The 22,761-nt window shown below is 41.8% G+C and overlaps 1 long non-coding RNA gene across 1 annotated transcript in view; it reads right to left on the bottom strand.

Annotated features, from left to right (window-relative positions):
* Positions 1 to 22,664: 22,664 nt before the first annotated feature.
* LOC130301877 (uncharacterized) overlaps positions 22,665 to 22,761 on the bottom strand; it is a 16,941-nt gene continuing 16,844 nt past the window's right edge. Inside the window, exon 3 of the long non-coding RNA XR_008852224.1 lies at positions 22,665 to 22,761. This exon is cut by the window's right edge and continues 113 nt beyond it. This is a non-coding gene — a long non-coding RNA (uncharacterized LOC130301877).

Genomic DNA, 22,761 nt, shown 5'->3' with positions numbered 1-22,761 from the left:
ATAATGGCTTTGTACTGTCATGCATGTATACTATGGTTATAGTCAGCTATAGGGAGTGGAGAGTCAACGGTTGAAGTGGGGGCGCCTCCCCCGCTGTTAGGTAGGGTGAGGATTTGTTGTAATAGGAGTGTCAGTTAGATTACATCATCAATATTGAATACATCAGAGCAATATTCTAACTCTATCTTACCCTATGACAGTCTCCTCCCATAGGACTGAAAAGAAAGCATAATCCGCAATACGTAAGTGCCATCCAACGTTATTGCTTTATTGTATTGGTGATCTACATATATATTATTGTCCAAGTATACATACCTCTGACATATATGGTTATCAGGTTTATGTGAGCATCATTGATTATTTACATATACAGCAGATCGCTGGAGATTTAAAAATCATAATATTTTAATAAGATATAATAAAAGGTAAATTTTAAATAGGGTATTGGTTATATTTAGTAAGTTAAGTATATAGGATTACAGAACACACACGGACTTCCACAAATACAGATATCGCTAATGTATGCGGCTAGACAGGTGAAATATACTCACTATACCTTGTTCTAACTATCGCAGTCTGTTTATATATAGATACCGTACATAAGAGGATGAAAATACTATAAGCATAAATTATTATTATTTCAATTATGAAAACTGCATCAGCACAACGCACCTTATTTCCTTGACTGGAGAAAGAACTATAGGGTGAGACTAAGTCTTATATAGGGTCTGCTTTTTCAGCTTTATTTATAATAGTACATTAATATATATTCATTTTACAGAACCTCAATACAATTACAAAGCACGCTTTGCACTTTACATCTATGTACATTTATACAAGCTTCTAAAACAGGTAGGCAATTATCCTCCTGTGTAACATTAAAAATACTGAATAGCACATTATATTATATTATTGTGCACTGATTTTAATTACAGTTCCTATTGGACAGATTGCCAGGAGAACTCAAGACAGTTTTATTGGCCGATATCCGCATATGGACTTTACTGTTTCTTCCACCCTGTTTTTTTTTTAATTATAAAAAAGAGTAAATCCTATTTTATCTGTGCCAATATCTATTTTATTTAATTTTTAATTTACAAATCTGTTTAACTTTCTGGTACCAGTTGATTAAAAAAACAAACACATGTTTTCCACTGGAGTAAGGAATTTTCTTCCCTCTGTGTGTGATCTGAACTCCTGTGCAACACCCCAATGTTATCTTTAAGAATATGTTTAGGCAGATTAAACATTGACATCCACACAGACTCCGCTTCAAAATCTGCGTGGAATCCAAGCCCCTTGGATTTTAATGTGAAATCTGACAAGAATTTTACTTCTACTTCAAGAATTGACATGTCAGGATGAGGATTTCTTGTGGAAATATGCTCTTTCCCTTTGAAATTCTGTTCCAAATCCATATTAACGAGGAAATGACAAGGACTTATTGAGGATTTTTGACAAGGATATTTCCTAGTCACTTCCTTAGAAATGTATTTTATCCGTGAAAGCAGATAATCCATCAAATTCTGACAAACAGTGAATGAGAAAGCAGTTTGCATACATGACTGCAACTTCATTCAGGTAGATGACTATGGACCCCATTCAGAATTTAAACCGAGTCGAACCCTCAGAAATTACACATTTAAAATGAAGAAACCCTTTTTAAGGGCAAAATATTGGTTGAATGCAGTCAACATCAAGAGTAGCTTATGGATATTATTTATGAGTGTTATAGAAATCCAAATCCAGCTGAAAGCCTTGAAGGCATTCTGGGTGTTGTACCATTGTTGTAGATTTGTACCTACTGATTAGACGTTTGATATGCTGCAGGTAAAGGTGGTCATACACAATTATCTTTCCCATACACTAACATTCGTCACAGCTAAACACTAATGTGTTTGTCTATGGGGAGGGGTAAGCCGCAGACAAACAGCTCTGGTCCCGGTTTATACCAGAAAACTTAACATTCCTCTACTGATGATATCTGTTGGTGGAGAAACAAAAGGCTGCATACACCTTAAACAGTAGGCTGAACCTACCCAATGTGGCTGGTTCAGTCCAATATACTCCAAGGTGTATGGGTACTTAAAGAAAAAAACGAAATCTAAGCTTACAGCTGGAGTGATTGATTTAATAACTGCATACCATGCAATTCCCTTATATTTTAATGAATAATTTTTCTTTTATTGAGTAAAAGAGAATAACAAAAACGAACCATCAGCAGTGCAAATGGTAACATACATATCTGAGTAGACTAAATCATGTACAGGCCCTCAGGCCGAGAAAGAATTCCACCATGGGTTGGAACAAGTGCCTGGAAGGTAGAAACTATAACATCATGAAAGCTGCATACTCAGGCTAGAATAGTGAAATTTCGCAGCCTGCATATTTTACCCTTATATTTTAACTTACGTATGCCCAGAATTTATCATTCCCTGCACCAGTGCAGAGTTGCAAAAATGTGCAATGTTTTTGCACAAGCTCTAGTTTGTGCAACATCTTTTTGTGCAAAGGGGGAAATTGAGTAATAAACAATTGCTACATTTTGTCACTGTGCTGGTGCAGGAAATTAATAATTCCACTCAAGGTGTTGGTTGATTAAAGTGTACCTGCCATATCACAGAAAAAAATGCTTATAAATGTTACACACTCGGTCGTGCATATTTTTTACTTTTATTTTTGTAATGTTTCTAGCCTGTGTATTTGGCTCACTAATCCCTCTGTACTGCTGCTCACTCATTCTGACAGCCAATGCTCAGGAAGGGGAGTATCCGATGCAAGCACTGAGCCTGCACTCACTCACATTGCATTCAGACTTTCCCCCAAGTCTGCTGTGCTTTGCTGGGTATCTTCATCCAATCCCTGCAGACTGTTCTGTAACCCCTTCCTCTCTGTTTTCATTCTGCGGTCTGATAGGATAGGAGTGAGAACAGAGGAGTACTTGTCCTGCCCTCACTTACTTTGTCCCAGCCCGTGCTTTACCTGAGACAAAGATGATGTAGCTGAACAGGATTATGTTCTGGATGGTATGGGAACCCCTAGTGGTGATTTTTTCTTAAAAAAAAGGAGATAACATTTTTATGAAGTGTATAAGAAAAGTTAATGTTTTGCCAAGATGTACAAAATATAAAAAAATGTTTGATTCTTACAGTGCCCATTTTAGCAGTGTTTTATAACTTTTAAACATCTGAACAGCAATGCACCTGTAGAACAGCAGACTGCCTTCAGATCTACCTATGTATGGTCCTTTGGCTTTATTGTCAATTATATGATTAGATTCTAAAGAAACTGTAGCCTGAATTTCCTATGAATCTGGCTTCATCCTTGTGTAAAATGTTCCCTTACTGTATTATAATTCAAAATCATAGAGATACATATCTAACATATCCCCTACAGTACTGAAGACATCTGCTAATCCTTCATGATGTGAATTAGTGGAAAATAAACAAAGCAAAGCAAGAACCCATAATACTAAACCCTCCATTCCTAACAACTGTTTCTTCTCAGCTAACCCGGCCATTACCGCAACACCAAATCAGCCCGTGTTCGTGTGCCAGCTTCTTGTCAGTCTCGGTTCATGTCGCCTGTATGTAATTTAGATAAAAGTCAGGAAAAACAGGCCATGTATATAGTTTACATATATGCAGCCCCGTGTATCTGATTACACATGGGCACGCTGGTGCACACAAACACTACTCTATTTGAAATTCAATTTCCCTTTATTTCCCTGCCAGTCCTAATAAGTCTCACATGCTCAGACCTCACCAGATCCTGCAGCTGAATGTGCTCAGAGTACAGTGAACAGAAACAAAGGGCTGTTTGATTCCAATCTCTTCTTTACATATTCTTTATTTTCCCTGCCGAGCTCAACAAATATGCTGTCCTAGAAGTGAGCCAAGGAGCAAGTGTTATCACAAGGGAATCTAAGGCCTGAAGTATAGAAGGTTCTATTCCATATCAGTCTTGAGACAACATAAAATTATAAGCTTCAGGGCATAAAGATTAAGGAGTAGGAAAACAAGAAGCAGATAGACAGGTGTGGCTTTGTTTCTGGAGGAAAGAAGAATTAATTTTTAAAGGTAGTGTTCACACCCGTCAGCTATTGACAACTTTTGGGTCATTTTCCAAACGTATCTGAATTTTTACTCGAACAGAAAAGTGCTGCTCACCACACTTTTCAGTCTCAGCCAAAACTCGGATATGTTCATAAAATGACCCGAATGTAGTCACTAGCTCACTGTGCGTGGGCCTTTGAAATGAAGGGATACATATGTATGTTATTTTCACAGTTTTCCAACCTCTCCATGCTTTGGAGACACAAATTATGGTGTGAACAAGTTCTTATTTTATGAACACCTTAGAATGAAAACCTTGCAGGTGTTGAAGGCTTAAATCCAAATGAACATTTACTGTGATATTGCTGTCCACATGGCTGCCATCAGAAATTTTGAAGCCCCTTACACAGCTCAAGGCCTGGGGCCCGCCAGTGGCCTGTCCCGAATCCGTCCCCAGAAAGAGGAATGTCCAGCACAGAGAATGCAGTAGATCAGGAACTCTTTGTTAACGGATCATAGGAAATAAAAGGACATTATAGCAGATGCGTTTCGGATAAAGCAAGATCCTTAATCATAGCATTTGTGCTTTGGAGTATGCAGGGGTGAGCTGTAGACAGTGCCCGATTGGCTTCAGCTATCTTTCCAATTGTCGGTGAAAAAAATATTTTAAAACACAGGACAAAATAATCAAGAGCCCTTTAGTTCAATGAGTAAGGAAGGAAGAAATATTATCATAATATATATTACCGCCATACTGGTATAAAAGATGGAATATTATCACCATACATATTACCATGATACCGTAATGGTCCAAATCCTTTATACTAAGATGAATATTATCAATAATAACGGTATACAAAGAAAAATATTATCACCATAAATATTACCATCATACTGTAACTGATCAAATCCTTTATACGGACCCATATTACAAATAATATTGGTGTACATTACCACCATACAGTGACCAATGAACATACACCAATACCCTTCCCATACAAAGCCCATATAGTGGTGACCCCCAGCTCTACACAGGCGCTGCAGTTCGTATAAGTGTATACAGTGCAGTTACATCTACTGAATCACAGGAAGAATCTTCTTTCCTTTTCTTCTTTGTCTTGCTTTGACCGTCAGGAAGTAATCTTCCAACCATGCATTGTCTCTACAGAATCTTCAGTGCCCCAAATAATGCCCCCCTTGGTGCCATGCTTAGTATGAGGGTGTAGGTAAGTGTATTGGGGGGAAAGGGTAGGGGGGTAATTTCCCCTCCCCTATTAGGTAATGCCAACTGTAGGTAGGTAGAAAATCTCCCTATAAGGTAGAAGCCCCCAGTAGGTGGGTAATGCCCAAGTAGGTAGGTATAGGTGATGCCCCTAGTAGGTAGGTAGTAGGTATTGCCCTCGGTAAGTAGTGCCCCTAGTAGGTAATGACCCATGTAGGTAGCGCCCCTAGGTAGATAATGTCCCAGTAGGTAGTAGGTATTGCCCCCAGGTAGTTTGTACCCCCATGTTGGTAGTAGCCCTAGGTAGGTAGTGCCTTCATGTAGGTAGTGCTTCTAGGTACTGCATGCCCCAGGTTGGTAGTGCCCCTTGAAGTAATGTCCCCACATAGTTCCTCTAAAAAAATGGGGACTAATAGAGAGAGCTGTAAACCAATTGACAAAAGTTTGACATTTCACCACTCAAGAGATAAGTCAGAACCTTTTCCTAGATTAAAGTAGAGAAATAAACAGACATCGTTGCACATCCACAACATGCACCTTGAGCTACGGCTTCTCAGCAAAATGTACTAAACTAACAGGTCATTAGTGCACTTTATGATCATGAAGTGCAAGCCTGCTAGCCCCCTCACAGCCACCTGTAAGTAGCGGATCCCTAACATCCCTAGCATTAAATGGCGCCGCTCTGAGCTGCGACCACCACCACCGCAACACCAGTGCCTACAGGGGGAACGACCCACTGGCAGAGCAGCCCCAGTGCCGCCCGGACCAGTCCCTGGGTTGCGCCTCTCCACAGACACGGCACTGCGGCAACAATGGACGCTGCACAGCACCGCACCAGTGTGAACAGGTGTAAAATTTCACTTACCATGTGCTCCCAGTCAAAGACTGGGAGACTGCCAGAAAGAATAGGGCTCTATGCAGCTTCCTGCCAATTTATATAGGCCTCGGCTGAGGGGGGAGAGGTAGAGTGCTGAATAGTCTTCCAGTGGTTGATTGGGAGAACATGGTAAGTGAGCTTTTACACCTGTTCACACTGGGCCGCGGCACCATGTCTGTGGGGAGACGCCGCCCAGGGACTGGTTAGGGCGGCACTGGGGCTGCTCTGCCAGTGGGTCATTCCCTCTGTGGGCACTGGTGTTGCGGCGGTGGTGGTCGCCGCTCAGTGCGGCGCCATTTTATGCTGGGGATGTTAGGGACCCGCTACATACAGGTGACCATGACGTGGCTAGCGGGCTTGAACTTCATGATCATTAAGTACACTAACGACCTGTTAGTTTAGTACATTTTGCTGAGAAGCCTTAGATCAATGTGCATGTTGTGAATGTGCGACCATGTGTTTTTTTTCTCTACTTGAATTCACATTTGTGTATGCAAGGAGGGGTAAAGCAAAAATAAGGGAATTCTACATGCTCCCAATTTACCTGTAATATCCAGTAAGGAACCATTGGGTTGCACTGCCTTACTATAATGTAATGTGTAAATGAAATAGCTTCCATTTCCAGAAGTCTTTGTCCAACTTTTCTTTATTTTTAAGGATCTCCTGTTTAGGCAGGCTTTCACACTTGGCATTATTTAGTTTAGAGAAAAGACGTTTTAGGGGCAATGTGATCACAATGTACAAATATCTGAATGGACAGTACAGAGATCTTTCTAGTTATCTTTTTATACCTAGGCCAGTAACTAAAGATGAGCGAATTTTGAAAAATTTGATTCGGACGAATTTTCCTTAAAAATTTGGTTCGGTCCGAATTTATTTACGGTGAATCGCTATTAAAAATGGCTATTTCTGGCCTACAGAGAGGCTCAATAGGGGTATAGAACACTTTGCCTTGTCCTAACACGAATAGGGAATGTGCTGTGTTAGTGAAATAATGCTGTTATTCAGTATGACATGCAGATTTCAGGCATCTCTATTAGAATCACTGCCATAGAGCGTCAGGATGTGGCAAATTTTTTATGTAATTTTTATTTAATTTAAATTTATTTAAATTTTTTGATTACCCATTCTGGTGAGAATGGATCTAGCGGTCCGCCGCAAGGCGAGCTACCACATGTTCCAGCCCCTGCCTCTCAGCACACCCCCATACTGAGTGTCCACTTGAATAAGAAGGGACTGCAGTACCAGCAACTTGGACAGGAGCACATTCAGCTTCTGTGCCACTGGATAAGTGGGTGCATACAGCTAGAGGTGGCTGCAGTGAAAAAGCTTGTACTTGTATCTTATAATCGAGCTGGTGGTCCTCCACCAGGCGAGATACCACCTGTTCCAGCCTCAGCCTCTCGGCACCCCCCTTACTGTGAAAGTGCGAATGTTTTATTTAATCAGTTATGGTTCATTGTTATCACTCTATCGACTTTTTTAAATTTACAATTGAAAATTAAATTTGGACAGGAGCACATTCAGCTTCTGCGCCGTTGAATGAGTGGGCGCATACTGTTGTCTCTTGGACATGGCTTCACCGATGGATTGCTGGTGGAATAACTGAATCAAAGTAGGAGGAGCAGGAGCATTTGGAGCGACAGAAGGAGGGTATGACACAGCTCCCTTCGGCTGAGGTGGTGGAGCCTTGGCTGGCTGAAACATGGAGCGGTGTGCCGCTGGGTGATGCAGCAGGCTGGACCACCACATGGGAGCCACGGTTTTCCCAGGCAGCTTTATGGTGGTGCAGAATATGTTGACGCAGGGCCGTGGTGGCAACATTGGGACCCTGGTCCCGCTTCACCTTCTGCCGACACATCTTGCATGTGGCTATGTTAATTTCCTCCAGATGTTTGATGAAAAACTGCCACACCGCCGAGTAAATGATTTTTTCCACCAACAGTCCACACTAATTTACTGCTACTGCCGCTGTCTCCAGGAACCCCTGTTCCACTATCTCCTGGGAAGATAGGCTGCCGCAAAGCAGGTGTCCTTCGCCGGGCACATTTGGCTCCAGAATTTACACTTCTGCCACTATGCTGACTGCCAACCATGCTACCACCTTGCTGGCTCAGCTGCTGCCTCACGGCAACCTGCAACCCTCTTCTCCTGATGATGATGAAGCCCCTTCTGCATCTGGCTCCCAATTGCGATCGTCTTCATCATCAAGTGTCTGCACATCACTGATGTCCTCCTCAACAGTGTCTGCTTCAGGACCCTGAACACTTATAACACCACCTCCCACGTCACGCTCATCACTACTTGCCCGCCTAGCGGAGGAAGCGGCAGATGTCTCCTCCACTTCTTGGCTGGGCAATAGCTACTGACTGTCCTCTATTAGATCGTCCCCACTGAATAGTGGAGCTGAACCCACAGCATAAGATACTTTTGTAGGGGAGGGAACAGCATACGACAGAGGCAATGGGAGGACAGGGACTGCTCCCGGGCTATGCCAACTGAGGGTTGTCTGAGGAACCCACCGACTGTTGACTGGGGTATCAGATGTCACTTGTGATGAAGTGGATGACCGTGTTAACCAATCAATGACGGCAGATGGGTTGCTGGTCAAGACACGACCGCTAGCTGATACCGGGAGATCAGGCCTCTCGATGCAACTCCTGCTGCCACTCGCCCCTAGTCTGCTGCGGCCTCTGCCTACATCTGATGAATTTAGGCCTCTGCCACTCCTCTGTGCACGTCCTGGCACTTCTCTGCTTGACATACTTAGTGCGTATATGAGGGGAGTACAATACGCTTCACTACGCTTAAAACAATATTTGTCTAGAACAGCAGCAGGTGTGTACTTTTGGCTGGCCTTTTACAGTAACTAGGCCCATGGACTTTAACAGGAACAAAATAGTACACCACTTAGACGTACGTATGTGGTATGCACTTATGAGGGCAGTAAAATGCACACCACTATGCTTTAACAGTATTTGTCTAGAACAGCAGCAGGTTTGTACTTTTGGCTGTCCTTTCACATTATCTAGGCCCTTGAGACTTTAACAGGAACAAAATAGTACACCACTTAGATGTACATTTGTGGTATGCACTTATGAGGGCAGAAAAATGCGTTACAGTATGCTTAGGAAAGTATGTGTACAACACCAGCCCGTGAGTACTTTTGCCTGGCCTTGCACAGTATTTGGGCCCTTGAGAATTTAACAGGAACAAAATAGTACACCACTTAGACGTATGTATGTGGTATGCACTTATGAGGGCAGAAAAATGCACTACAGTACGCTTAAAGTATTAGTGCACAACAGCAGTACACACCAGTGCTGCAGCACACAGTCGCTGTGTACTATACCCAAAATTGCACTCTCTCTCTCTCAATCTCACTCCTTTACCTATCAGTGCTTCTAGGCAGGATTTGTGCTAGAGCTGAATCACTGCTGTTCTTCTATGCAACACACTGCTTTCTGTAATAGAACGCTGTAGACAGTGACTGGGAGGTAAATCACTGCAGTAAGAATGCTTTTCTATGAAACATACACTACGCAACAGAACGCTGACTTGACTAGGAGGTGAATTGCTGCCGGAAAACGCTTTTCTGCGCAACACACAGCGCTGTCTGTCCCTATCTATCTCTCTCCAGTGAAAGGAGGCTGAAGTGACTGGCCGCAATATGGCTGCAGATTATATAGGGCTGTGACATCAAAGGGGTGACTGGCTGCTGATAGGCTGCATCCTGCATGTGATTCAGCGTCATCCCGCCCACCCTTGTTTCCGCCTTCCCAGGATTCCTTGCCCCATGTCCTCACATGTGGATCTGCCATTTTAGATGCCCTGGAGCCTGGACCGCACTAAATGGTGTTTAATTAAACGATTTGCGCAATAGAATCACGGCGATATTCGCACTTGTTGCGAATCGAATTTTTCCTGAAATTTGTAACGAATTCGGATTCATCGATTCACTCAGCCCTACCAGTAACCATGTCAAGGGGCTTCCTCTATGTCTAGAGGAAAGAAGGTTTCACCATCATCACAGAAGGGGATCCTTTACTGAAAGAGCAGTGAGGCTATTGAACCTTCTGTCACATGATATGGTGATGTCTGATTTAATAAACAAGTTCAAAAGGCCTGGATGTTTTTCTGGAAAAACAGAAATTACCATCTGAGGATATTATATTTTTGGCTATAGAATGTTGATCCAGGGATTTATTCTCATTGCAATATTGGAGTAAAGAAGGAATTTTTCCTCTATTGTGGGGCAATTGGCATCTGCCTTATAGAGGGTGTAGCTTTCCTCTAGATCAATGCAGTAGTTTAAGGTTGAACTTGATGGACTCTTGTCTTTTTTCAACCTTATAAACTATGGAGGAGATTTATCAAAACCTGAGAAGAGGAAGAGTGGTGCAGTTGCTCGTAGCAGTTAGAGTGCTTCTTTCATTTTTAAAGAGGCCTCTGAAAAATGAACGAAGCAATCTTATTGGTTGCTAGGGGCAACTGCATCACTCTTCCTCTACACAGCTTTTGATAAATCTCTCCCTTTGAATTTTTTTTTTTAAATCAACTGGTGCTAGAAAGTTAAACATATTTGTAAATTACTTCAATTCAAAAATCTTAATCCTTCCAATACTTATCAGCTGCTGTATACTACAGAGGAACTTTTTTTTCTTTTCTGTCTGACCACAGTGCTCTCTGCTGACACCTCTGTTTACTATGGGGATTTGTTCCTACTCTGGACAGTTCCTCAAATGGACAGAGGTGTCAGCAGAGAGCACTGTGGTCAGACTGAAAAGAACTTCAGAAAGAAATACAACTTCCTATGGAGTATACAGCAGCTGATAAGTACTGGAAGGATTAGGATTCTTAAATAGAAGTAATTTACAAATCTGTTTCACTTTCTGGCACTAGTTGATTTAAAAAAAAGAAAAATTTACACTGGAGTACCTCTTTAAAGGGGTACTCCTCCCCTAGACATCATATCCCCTATCCAAAGAATAGGGGATAAGATATCTGATCCCCCACGATCTCGGCTGCGGCACCCCAGACATCTTGTGCATGGACCGAACTTTCCTCCGTGCCGGATTACTGGCGATGCAGGGCGGAGACTCATGACCTCACGGCCATGCCCCTCAATGCAAGTCTATGGGAGGGGGCATGATGGCCGTCACGCCCCCTCCCAAAGACTTGCATTGAGGGGGTGTGGCCGTGATGTCACGAGCCTCCGGCGCTGCACCCGACGCTCTAAACGAATGCCGGGTGCAGCAGAGAGACCCTTTGGATAGTGGATAAGATGTCTAGGGGCAGATAATCCCCTATAAGAGATACAAGGTTTTTAAGGTATTGGATTAGATATGCCTCTGATGCGGGTTGGGGGGAGAGACACTCATTTAATAGGCATGTTTTGACTAAAATAGGTGATACTATTCCTCAGAGTTATGGACAACTACAATATGAAACAGGAGTCCAATTGTGGAATCAAATGGAATGGTGTGTTGAATCAAGGCAAGAACCAGTTCAGAAATAGTTGGATTGTTGGGAAACCCCAGAGACCATGTAATAAGTCATTTTTCAATGTGGCACATTTGGGACAAGCTGCTTTCCTGTCCTTGTGCGGTAGGGGGGGGGGGTGTAACTTAAAAACCTGTATGAATAATCTTAAATTGTGCTTCCCTAGAATTATAGCAACCTCTTACTGATGAAAAGAATATTAGGGGAAATATGCATTTTGGTGTCGCTATTCTTTTCTTTTAATAAGCTGCTATCATCTTAAGTGGGCTTGTTCTAAAGTGGAAGTTGATGAGATCTTAGCTGCCATCACTATTATAAATATCCAGTCATCTGAGCTTTATAAACTGCAGGGTTTACTATTGCTAGTGTGTGTTTACAGTGGTAGTTAACACTTCAATAACAGATTCCTTAGACATTATCCAATTTTATTTTTCTGATACAGTTATGTCTGTAGGAAAATTTTGTCTAGTTCTTCTGTTATTCATTAGAAGTTGCTGCGGAACAGACATAGAAGGGAATGATGTCACCTGACCACAAAACAGAGTTCATAAGTGTCCAAACTGCTACATACAATTAGTTTGCACATGTCTATGATCTACGCTGAGGTTTTGGTTGAGAAACTTTGTAATCATCCTAAATGTGTATGTCATAAGGCACAAGATATGTGCAAGGATCTGATTAAAGGTAATTTAACAACACTTAATATAAATCTGTTTGTTATTTCTACTGAGATGTTTATTTCATTATCTTTTACGAAGTCCTGGTAGGGTCTGTCTGGGGAATGTAGACATTGAACCTAGTTTTATGTCTAATATAACACAATAATTGATGTAAAATAGATCAATAGTCCGCAAATTGTGGTTCTTCAATTGTGAAACTATTGCTGTTCCAGCTGTCATAGCATATTCAAAACCATGGAACAGCTAGAAGGTAGAAGTCACACCTAGGCCCAAGTGCCTAAATGTGTTATATGGAGATAACGGTATTATAGATTGCACATGATAGATGGTGACCCTGTTCCAGATTTTACATAGATGTCCATAAGCTTTAAAGGGGTACTCCGGTTGAAAATCTTTTTTTTTTAAATCAACTGGTGCCAGAAACGCAAAACAGATTTGTAAATTACTTCTATTAAAAAATCTTAATCCTTCCAGTACTTATCAACTGCTGTATGCTCCAGGGGAAGTTATTTTCTTTTTGAATTTCTTTTCTGTCTGACCACAGTGCTCTCTGCTAACACCTCTGTCTATGTCAGGAAATGTCCAGAGAATGAGAAAATCCCCATAGCAAACCAATCCTGCTCTGGACAGTCCCTAATATGGACAGAGGTGTCAGCTGAGAACACTGTGGTCAGACAGAAAAGAAACTCAAAAAGTAAAGAACTTTCTCTGTAGTATACAGCAACTGATAAGTACTGGAAGGATTAAGATTTTCAAATAGAAGAAATTTACAAAAATAATAATAATGTTTTCCACCGGAGTACCCCTTTAGGCGAGAATGTTGTATGGTTCAGCTTTTTTTTTCTTTCCATGAGCTACAGGGCCACCCATTGTAGATCACTTATGTAGACTTTACACTGTAATTCCAAGCAACACTGATGTCTGTGGGAAGTGAATGCGATCCCATCTAGTGTAATCCCACATATTGCTGAAAAAGTTGGTGTTGGATATCATGGAAAAGTGTTAGCATACAGTGCCCATGTTAACAGCTGTCCACTGTGGAAAATGCCTACAAACGGCGAATGAGCATCTGAACTGGTTCTTTTACATCTTGTGGATGACTGTGCGTAGTATTTGTTTTTATTTTTTTTAACTTTTACGCCATTTACCAAGCAGTTTAATTAACATTATATTTTTATAGTTTGGAGATTTTTACATGCGGCAACATCAATAATGTTAATGGTTTTCTGTTATTTTTTTATTTGATAAAAATGGAAAAAGTGGGTGATTTGAATTTTTATTATGAGGGGACTTATATCTGCAATTGCAATGCATTAAATTGATTTAACCGTGATCTGCCAGTACTGTAAAAGCAGATCTGTCACAGCAGGCACCGAGGCATTCAGAAGGCTGCCATGACAACTGATCGGTTCCCCTTGATTGCATCACTGGGAGCTGATCTGTCCCACTGAACACCATTGATGTTGTATACAACTATTTAAGTGCTGCTGTGAATTTTGACACCGACATCAGAACAGTTAAAATAGCTGACACTGAAAATGACTCTGTGTCGGCTAGTAGCGGCTGCCAAAAGCAGTATACTCATCCTGTGTCCTCAACAGGTTTAACTAAGCTTATAACATGTTGCACAGACATCTGAAAAGTTTAGCTCGGTTACATATAGCCTGGTGAAGTACGTGGCTGTGCGCTTCTCTCCATAGCTAGCTGTTCGATCTGATTGTTTGCAAGAGATGTGCTTCACTATGAGTCTATGGAGCTTATTTCCTGCAATGAGTCAGATTGAGCAGCAAACCAGGAAGTGGAGTGCAGAGCCGCACCCTGTACCTGGCTATACTGACAATTGGGTGGAGCCTCAGTACTGAGACACCAACTAATCTAAACTTTCAACATGTTTTTGCAACATGTAAAGAGTTAATTGAAATGACAATAATGCTTTAAAAAATGATACTGCTAATGTGTGGAGTCCATACCTCGACAGGACAGTGGAAGACCCACACAAAGCTAGCAGGAAGATCGATAAGTAATACTCCCACACATAGTATTGCAAGTGCAGCACCGCCTTAATGCGTTCTGCTATTGGAATAAGTATTAATATTTTTTTATTCCACTGTCTTTGGTTCACATGATCTGTGATGTCATGCGCCAAGGATTTCACAATCTTCAAATGTCCTATATAACACAATGTCCTATTGTTTAAGAAGAGAAGTCTACGGTATAAACTATTTGAGAGGCATAAGAGAGGAGATTATTATCCAACAACGACTTTTTGTGCTTTTCAGAAAAGTTTGTGGTGCCTCCTAACTCTATTGCCAAACATAGTATATCGGTGTTACAGAGGAGACTTCCCTCTGAAATTTGCCCCCCACTTGTGAACCAGTGTAAACAGAGGAAGACCCTCCGGTACTCATATCATCCATGTATTACAAAGGCAGCTCATTCTCTGACTAGCAGAACGTGTCATGATCCATCCATCATAGGGAGACCTTTTGGATAACCTTTTTAAACTGTAAAACTGGCAATATACCATATAACATACAGTAGTAAAGTTTCACAGTCTACAGCAGTGGTTATCGGTACCCTTCATTTGCAGCTTTTGAGTCTATTAATGGGCCTCCCATCTTTAACAAGGGCTGAAACAGGGGCTAGACCTTCACAAACATATAATAGGCTCAGATAGCCTTGATCAATGTTCCCTGCATATATTTTGCTTTGAAGAAAACAGATTTAGACTGACTTATTTTTTCTTGTTTTCAGCAAAATAAATATCAATGGAACTACAAGTATGACCATACAGTCAAGCACAAACACAGATACACACATAAACCCATCAGCCGCAACATTATAATCACATCATTCATTCACAAAAAAGAAAGCATGAGTCAAAAAATACAGCTAAAAAAATCTTATTTTATTTTTATCACATACATTTTATGTACTATGGGAGGTCTAAGAGAAAACCAGAAAGTCTACAAAAAGGCTATATATATCTTTATTCCAGGAGAAGCTGAGCACGCCTTATACACGGTGGGTCCTGGTTGCTATCAGCAACCCGGACCCACAGCTGATTCCCAGCATTTTAAAGTGGTAGGAATGAATGCTGGTTAGCTCAGTGGGCTGATCGAGACCACCGCAACAAAATAGCAGAGTCCTGAAGAACCGAGAGGAAATGGGAGGGCCCTTCCTACTCATTGTCCTATTGGTGCTTAAATGTTGGAGTAATGGAGCGCCGATAACACTGATCAATCCTGTGCTATGGCACAGCATTGAACAGTGTATGCAATCTAAAGATTTTATGTAAAAGTCCTCAATGGAGACTAAAAAAATAGTGAAAAAAGGTTAAAAAAAAGTTAATAAAAATGAACCCCCTTCCCTAATAAAAGTTTTATGTAAAATTATGAAAAGGTGTGTGGCACACAGAATGACATTTGGGGGCTAATACCACTCAGCTACATGACATGCACTTCAGGGACTACTACATTTGTTCTCATTCCTATCATGGTCTCCAGTGCTCGCAACAGAAATATACCTTCCAAAACAAGAGGGAACAGCTACCAAATTGCAATCATCTCTTGTGGGTTAAACCAAGCCCACATGTGATATTCAGGAGCTGAAAATTTTTGCCATAACACAGCAAAACCATACGGCTATTGTACATGGACATACATATTTAACTGTTTATATGGATACATCGACACCACGATGGTAACACTGGACTGTACTTAGAATACCATTAGATTCTGATATGATCTAAGTTTGTTTCAGTATACCCAATGTGTCCACATTTTATATCTGTTACTAGCAGAGTACCCAGAGTCCTACCTAAACCTTGTGGGAGAGAAAAGCAAGAATACCGCTATCGTCCTCATATCCCAACCTCATATACCATTCTCATATCCCGCTCTCCTTTCCTGACCTCATATCACATCCTTCTTATTTGACCTTACAGTATATCCCAACCTCATACCCCATCCTAATATCCCGTGGGACCTTAGAGGAAGAAAAAAAAATCCTTGCAAATGGGAGTGGGTTAGGGTTGATTTAACTCTACTATATTTTTAGTTTACATATAAATACAGTGGTCCCTCAACATACGATGGTAATTCGTTCCAAATGAACCATCGTTAGTTGAAACCATCATATGTTGAGGGATCCGTCCAATGTATAGGAAGTTATATTCACCTGTCCCCGCTGCCCTGGATGTCGCCCTCCATCGCTGTAGCTGCGTCCCCGGGGTGTCCCTGCCGCTCCGGACTGTCTCTGCTGCCCGAGATCGTCGCTCTTCATCGCCATCATCACGTCGCTGCGCACGCCGCTCCTATTGGATGACGGGACGGCGTTCGCGGCGACGTGATGACGACGAAGGAGAGCGATGACGATGCAGCAAAGCCCGAATAGGACGGTCCGGAACATCGGGGACAGATGAGTGACCATCACCAGACCACACGGGGCACCTTAAACAGCTATCTGGCGGCAGCTGAAGCAGTCTGCGCTGCCGGATAGCTGTTTATGTGATGGCCCCGACATACAAAAGCATCGTATGTTGATGCTGCCTTCAACATGCGATGACCTCTGAAAGGCCATCGTATGTTGAAATTATCGTATGTCGGGGGATCACTGTGGAAACATGTGTGTCAAGTTTTAATAAAAAATCTCCACTCATTATAAGTTATGCTGGAACATATATTATAAATACATATATGTGTTGAGTTATATATATACACCTATATATATATATATATATATACACTTATATATAATACAAGTGCCATATGAAGCTTAAACACAAATTGGAAAAACTAACCTCAGTCTGGATTGTGATCAGAATCACTTGACATTTATCCAACAATAAAATTTTCGGGAAAGCACTAAATGACTATTCTGCTGTATCCAAGAATCAAATCAAAATTTTTAAATTATCTCTTTTTTGGGGGGGGGGAAGACTATGGATTCCTACTTACCGTCCTTACATCAACTCTCTTTATTATTTAAATTTGGCTCCTATAAAATAAATTGTAATTGTTTATTTATTCTGCTTTTAAAGTTCTTGGATGGAACAAAATAGCAGATGGTGCGAACACAAGGACTCAAGATGATGTGCTTTCACTTTCTAGCACTTACGGTAAAAGATAAATTGTAGTCAAAACTGAAAAAAGTTGCATTCCTGTCTAGCCTATGTAAAAATGAATCATAAAGATTGGTCTTTGACTGTGAAAAAAAAAAAAAACTTCTGGCATAGTCATATTTGTGTGATCTAGTTCTCTGTCTATTATCATTCATTTCTCAGAAACATACCAATATCTACATGACCTTCCTGGCTTGTTAGGACAACCAGACTTCCAAGTAAAATTAGAATTTTGTTTAGCCAGTAACATTCTAAAACACCATTCTTGCTATGACAGCTGTCACGCCCCTTCCCATAGGCTTGCATTGAGGGGCGGAGCGCGACGTCTCACAGGGGGGCGGAGGCGTGAAGTCACACGCCACCGGCCCAGTGATCGCCGGTAATCAGACCCGGAGCGAACATGCTCCGGGGACTGATTTTAACTGGGGTGCTGCGTGCAAGATCACGGGGGTCCCCAGCAGAGGGACCCCCGCGATCAGGCATCTTATCCCCTATCCTTTGGATAGGAGATAAGATGTCTAAGCGCTGGAGAACCCCTTTAAAGTATCCAATTTCCCTTTAAATGTCCCTCAGCTACTTTTATACTTAAGGACACGTTAAACATCAGACCAAATTTTATGCTATCATTTCCAAATGTTATACTATTTAAGATCTCATGATCAGTGGAGTTTCATCAACAGTCAGACCCCTACTGATCATACACTTATTACTAGAAAGGAGCGAGAACCAATAGAATTGTTTCAGGAGGTTTTGCATGACATGTCCATCAAATTTGTTTCTGTTTCAATGGCTGATTTGGACTTGGCCCTACACTCTGTGGGTCAGGTGCAGAGCACCAGGTACATGCACTATTGTTACAGTCAAGGCCGTAAATGTTGGCCACCCTGAAATTTTTCTAGAAAATGTATTTCTTACAGAAAAGGATTGCAGTAACACATTTTGCTATAACATGTTTATTTCCTTTGTGTGTATTGGAACTAAACCAAAAAAGGGAGGAAAAAAAGAAAATTGGACATAATGTCACACCAAACTCCAAAAATGGGCTGGACAAAATTATTGGCACCCTTAACTTAATATTTGGTTGCACACCCTTTGGAAAAAATAACTGAAATCAGTCGCTTTCTATAACCATCAATAAGCTTCTTACACCTCTCAGCCGGAATGTTGGACCACTCTTCCTTTGCAAACTGCTCCAGGTCTCTCTTATTGGAAGGCGCCTTTTCCCAACAGCAATTTTAAGATCTCTCCACAGGTGTTCAATGGGATTTAGATCATGGAATCATTGCTGGCCACTTCAGAACTCTCCAGCGCTTTGTTGCCATCCATTTCTGGGTGCTTTTTGACATATGTTTGGGGTCATTGTCCTGCAGGAAGACCCAAGATCTCAGATGCAAACCCAGCTTTCTGACACTGGCTGTACAGTGCGACCCAAAATCTGTTGGCAATCCTCAGATGCCTTGCACAAATTCAAGGCACGCAGTGTCAGAGGCAGGAGAACAACCCCAAAACATCATTGAATCTCCACCATATTTCACTGTAGGTACTGTGTTCTTTTCTTTGTAGGCCTCATTCTGTTTTCGGTAAACAGTAGAATGATGTGCTTTACCAAAAAGCTCTATTTTGGTCTCATCTGTTCACAAGATGTTTTCCCAGAAGGATCTTGGCTTACTCAACTGTATTTTGGCAAAATGTAGTCTTGCTTTTTTACGTCTCTGTGTCAGCAGTGGGGTCCTCCTGGGTCTCCTGCCATAGCGTTTCATTTCATTTAAATGTCGATGGATAGTTCGCACTGACACTGATGCTCCCTGAGCCTGCAGGACAGCTTGTATATCTTTGGGACTGCTTATCCACCATCTGGACTATCCTGCGTTGACACCTTTCATCAGTTTTTCTTTTACGTCCACGCCCAGGGAGATTAGCTACAGTGCCATGGGTTGCAAACTTCTTGATAATGTTGTGCATTGTTGTGAACTGGTTTAGTTCCAATGCACACAAAGGGGATAAACATATAAAGCATGTATAGCAAAACATGTGTTATTGCAATCATTTTCTGTGAGAAATACTTCATTTTCTAGAAAAATTTCAGGGGTGCCAACATTTAAGGCCATAACTGTAAATCTCTTCTTTATATAAAAAACACACAAATACATTAAGAATAGGAAAACTCTAGACAAAGTATACAATATGTTAGGTTAAAATTACAGAAATGGATAAAAACTATGGGTAATTGATAATCCTTTGTAAAGTGCATGTTACAAGACTTTTTTTATTTTAAAATTCTATATATATGGACTAGATATAAATATTAGTTCTGATATATTCTAAGAGAAGTGTTGGTGGTGCTTCTAGTAGGGTCCAAGCTACTAAGGGTCAGAGGTTCGAATCCAGCTAAAAAGTTTTGCATAAACAACAAAACATGCTTTATTATTATATGTAACACCAAAGAAAAACAGAAGCGGAGCGCTCACAGCGGCCTGACGGGGCGCCTAGGGGCTTGATACAGGCCGTGGCCCTGACGTCTGAGCTCCCCCCAATCAATCCTGCCGCCTCCCTGCTTGATCTGACATGACCCGTGAAGTCTTAGGTTCCTGGTGGATGGCTTGCAACTTGTACGGTGAGCTTCTGTTTTTCTTTGGTGTTACATATATTACTCTCGTCTCTGGTGTGTAACGCCGCCTGCTATTGCCATTCAAGTACTCCTGTACCCGTTTCCAGGCTGTTAAGTTTGTATGCTGAGCAAGGATTTACGTGTGATGTCGGCTTTTGTGCTTCTTTGGAGTTTACAAAGAAAACAAGGAGCCTCCAAGGAGGTGGCGGACATCAGGAGGCGCTGGACACACTCGGAGGGTAAAATCAACTTTAATCACCCATCATGCAACGCGTTTCACAGATTATCTGCTTCATCAGGCAATGCCTGATGAAAAAGATAATCTGTGAAACGCGTTGCATGATGGGTGATAAAAGTTGATTTTACCCTCCGAGTGTGTCCAGCGCCTCCTGATGTCCGCCACCTCCTTGGAGGCTCCTTGTTTTCTTTGTGCATCTTTCTGAAGGTGGACCGGCTGCCGGCATACTTACACACAAGTTATTTTCCATTGTTACACTTGGCGAGTGTAACATTCTGGGTGAGCATTGTAATTACCTCTGTTCACCCTGGTTTTTAGTGGTAATGCGCTTGGTAGCGCCCTCTCTATTCCTTTGCTCTTTGGAGTTTAGTCATGCTTTATTATTATTATTCTACTAATTATTGATTAAACAATAATGTATAATTCATTCATATCCTTTTTATTGGCCCTTGTATCACACCACAGCACCATCTAGTGGTCAAAAATTGTATTAGAATCAGTTTTTATATAATAATTTTTATGTGATGTTTATACTTCTCCTAGAATCTAAGTAATATAAATGACAACAAATATAAATAATATTTTAATATTGTTTAAACAATACTTAGTATAATAATTATAAAGCATGTTTTGTTGTTTATGCTAATCTTTTAGCTGGATTCGAACCCCTGACCCTTAGTAGCTTGGACTAGCAAAAGTAAACACCTCTTAGCACTTCTCTTAGTAGCAAAGATATCAGAACTAATATTTATATCTGGTCCAGAAATAGAACATAATGCACTTTGCACCGTGGCGGAATCTGGAGGCTGATGATTGAAAAATGCAGAGCCTAATAGATTTGTTTTGCAGGTTTTACGGTGAAGAGTTGTGGCTGAAAGAAATAGTCATGATGCCCTGGACCAGATGGAGAAGAAAAGGGAACGACTATGATCAGAGAAGACGTCATTTGTGAGTTGCTGTATAAAGCAACACTGTAATCTACATAGCAAACAGATATATAGGTATTGTGCATTGCTTCTTTTTCCCTTTTTTGGGTCGTCGAAAATTATTCGGTAGGGGTCCCCCTGCGAAAAAATGTTTTCCCGTGGGGTGCCATGAACCGAAAAAGGTTGAGAACAACTGCTACAGAGAATGACAGGAGTTCCAGCTCCATACAGGGTTTCCCCCTCAACAGCAGAAGGGGCACCAGCTTGTGGCACATGTTCTGCTCCTAACCTGGGCCTGTGGCTATACAGCTTGTACCTGCCCAGAAAATAAACATTTAACTAGTGATGCACATATACACTCCTCCTCAATCCTGACTTTGTCAGCATCGGCCTTAGTACTACAGCCTCTAGTGATCATGTAATGGACACTAGAGGCTGTAGAGAAAATGAAGATGCTGGCCAGGAAACAAACAGAAATGGGGAGAGGTAAGTTTTAGACTTTGTTTTTCCACATTTTGCTTATGTGGAGTTACGAAACAGAAAATGCATGTTAAAAATGTAAAGTGTGGGCAGCACAATCGGTTGTAAAAGGCAGGCAGGACCTTGTCTTGCTACTGCATGGTTAAGTCCCACCTGCAGTTCCCAAAAGAAATGTCAGACTAGCATTTTTTTTTTTGTTCCCTTTGCTTAAAGAGTACCTGTCACCAAATTAACTTTTCAAAACTAACTCAGGCTATGTTCCCTAACTACTCCTAATACCCCTCCCGCTTTAAAAAGCTATGTATCTTACCGTTCCTCTTGTTCAAAATGGGCATTCTCCAGTAGGCATGACTTTACTGAAGCCTGCTGGGGGACCACTTCCGCCGTAACACCTCTTTTCTTGTGCTGTGATAAACAGAAGACCTCAGGCTTTGTGCTGCTTTCAGTCTGTGCACCTTTAAAGGGGTATTCCACCCCTGGCATCTTATCCCCTATCCAAAGGATAGGGGATAAGATGTTAGATCGCCGCGGTCCCGCTGCTGGGGACCCCGGGGATCGCCGCTGCGGCACCCCGCCATCATTACTGCACAGAGCGAGTTCGCTCTGTGCGTAATGACGGGCGATACAGGGGCCGGAGCAGCGTGACGTCATGGCTCCGCCCCTCATGACATCACGGCCCGTCCCCTTAATGCAAGTCTATGGCAGGGGGCGTGACGACCACCAAGCCCCCTTCCCATAGACTTGTATTGACGGGGGCGGGCCGTGACGTCACGAGGGGCGGAGCCATGACGTAACGATGCTCCGGCCCCTGTATTGCCCGTCATTACGTGCAGAGCGATCTCGCTCTGCGCAGTAATGATAGCGGGGTGCTATCATTACTATAGGGGATAGGGGATAAGATGTCTAGGGGCGGAATACCCCTTTAAGTGAGGCTCTGTGCAGCTTTCAGTCTGTGCAGCTTTTTTAATCTTAATCGAGGTTAAGGTTAACATTGGAAAAGCCATGAGACGCATCAGCGAAAAATCTCGCACATCTCTATTGTACAAACATC

Source organism: Hyla sarda, chromosome 1 (genome assembly GCF_029499605.1).
Source record: "Hyla sarda isolate aHylSar1 chromosome 1, aHylSar1.hap1, whole genome shotgun sequence".
In the NCBI taxonomy this organism is placed as follows: Eukaryota; Metazoa; Chordata; class Amphibia; order Anura; family Hylidae; genus Hyla; species Hyla sarda.
This window is presented reverse-complemented; position numbering and strand designations above follow the sequence as displayed.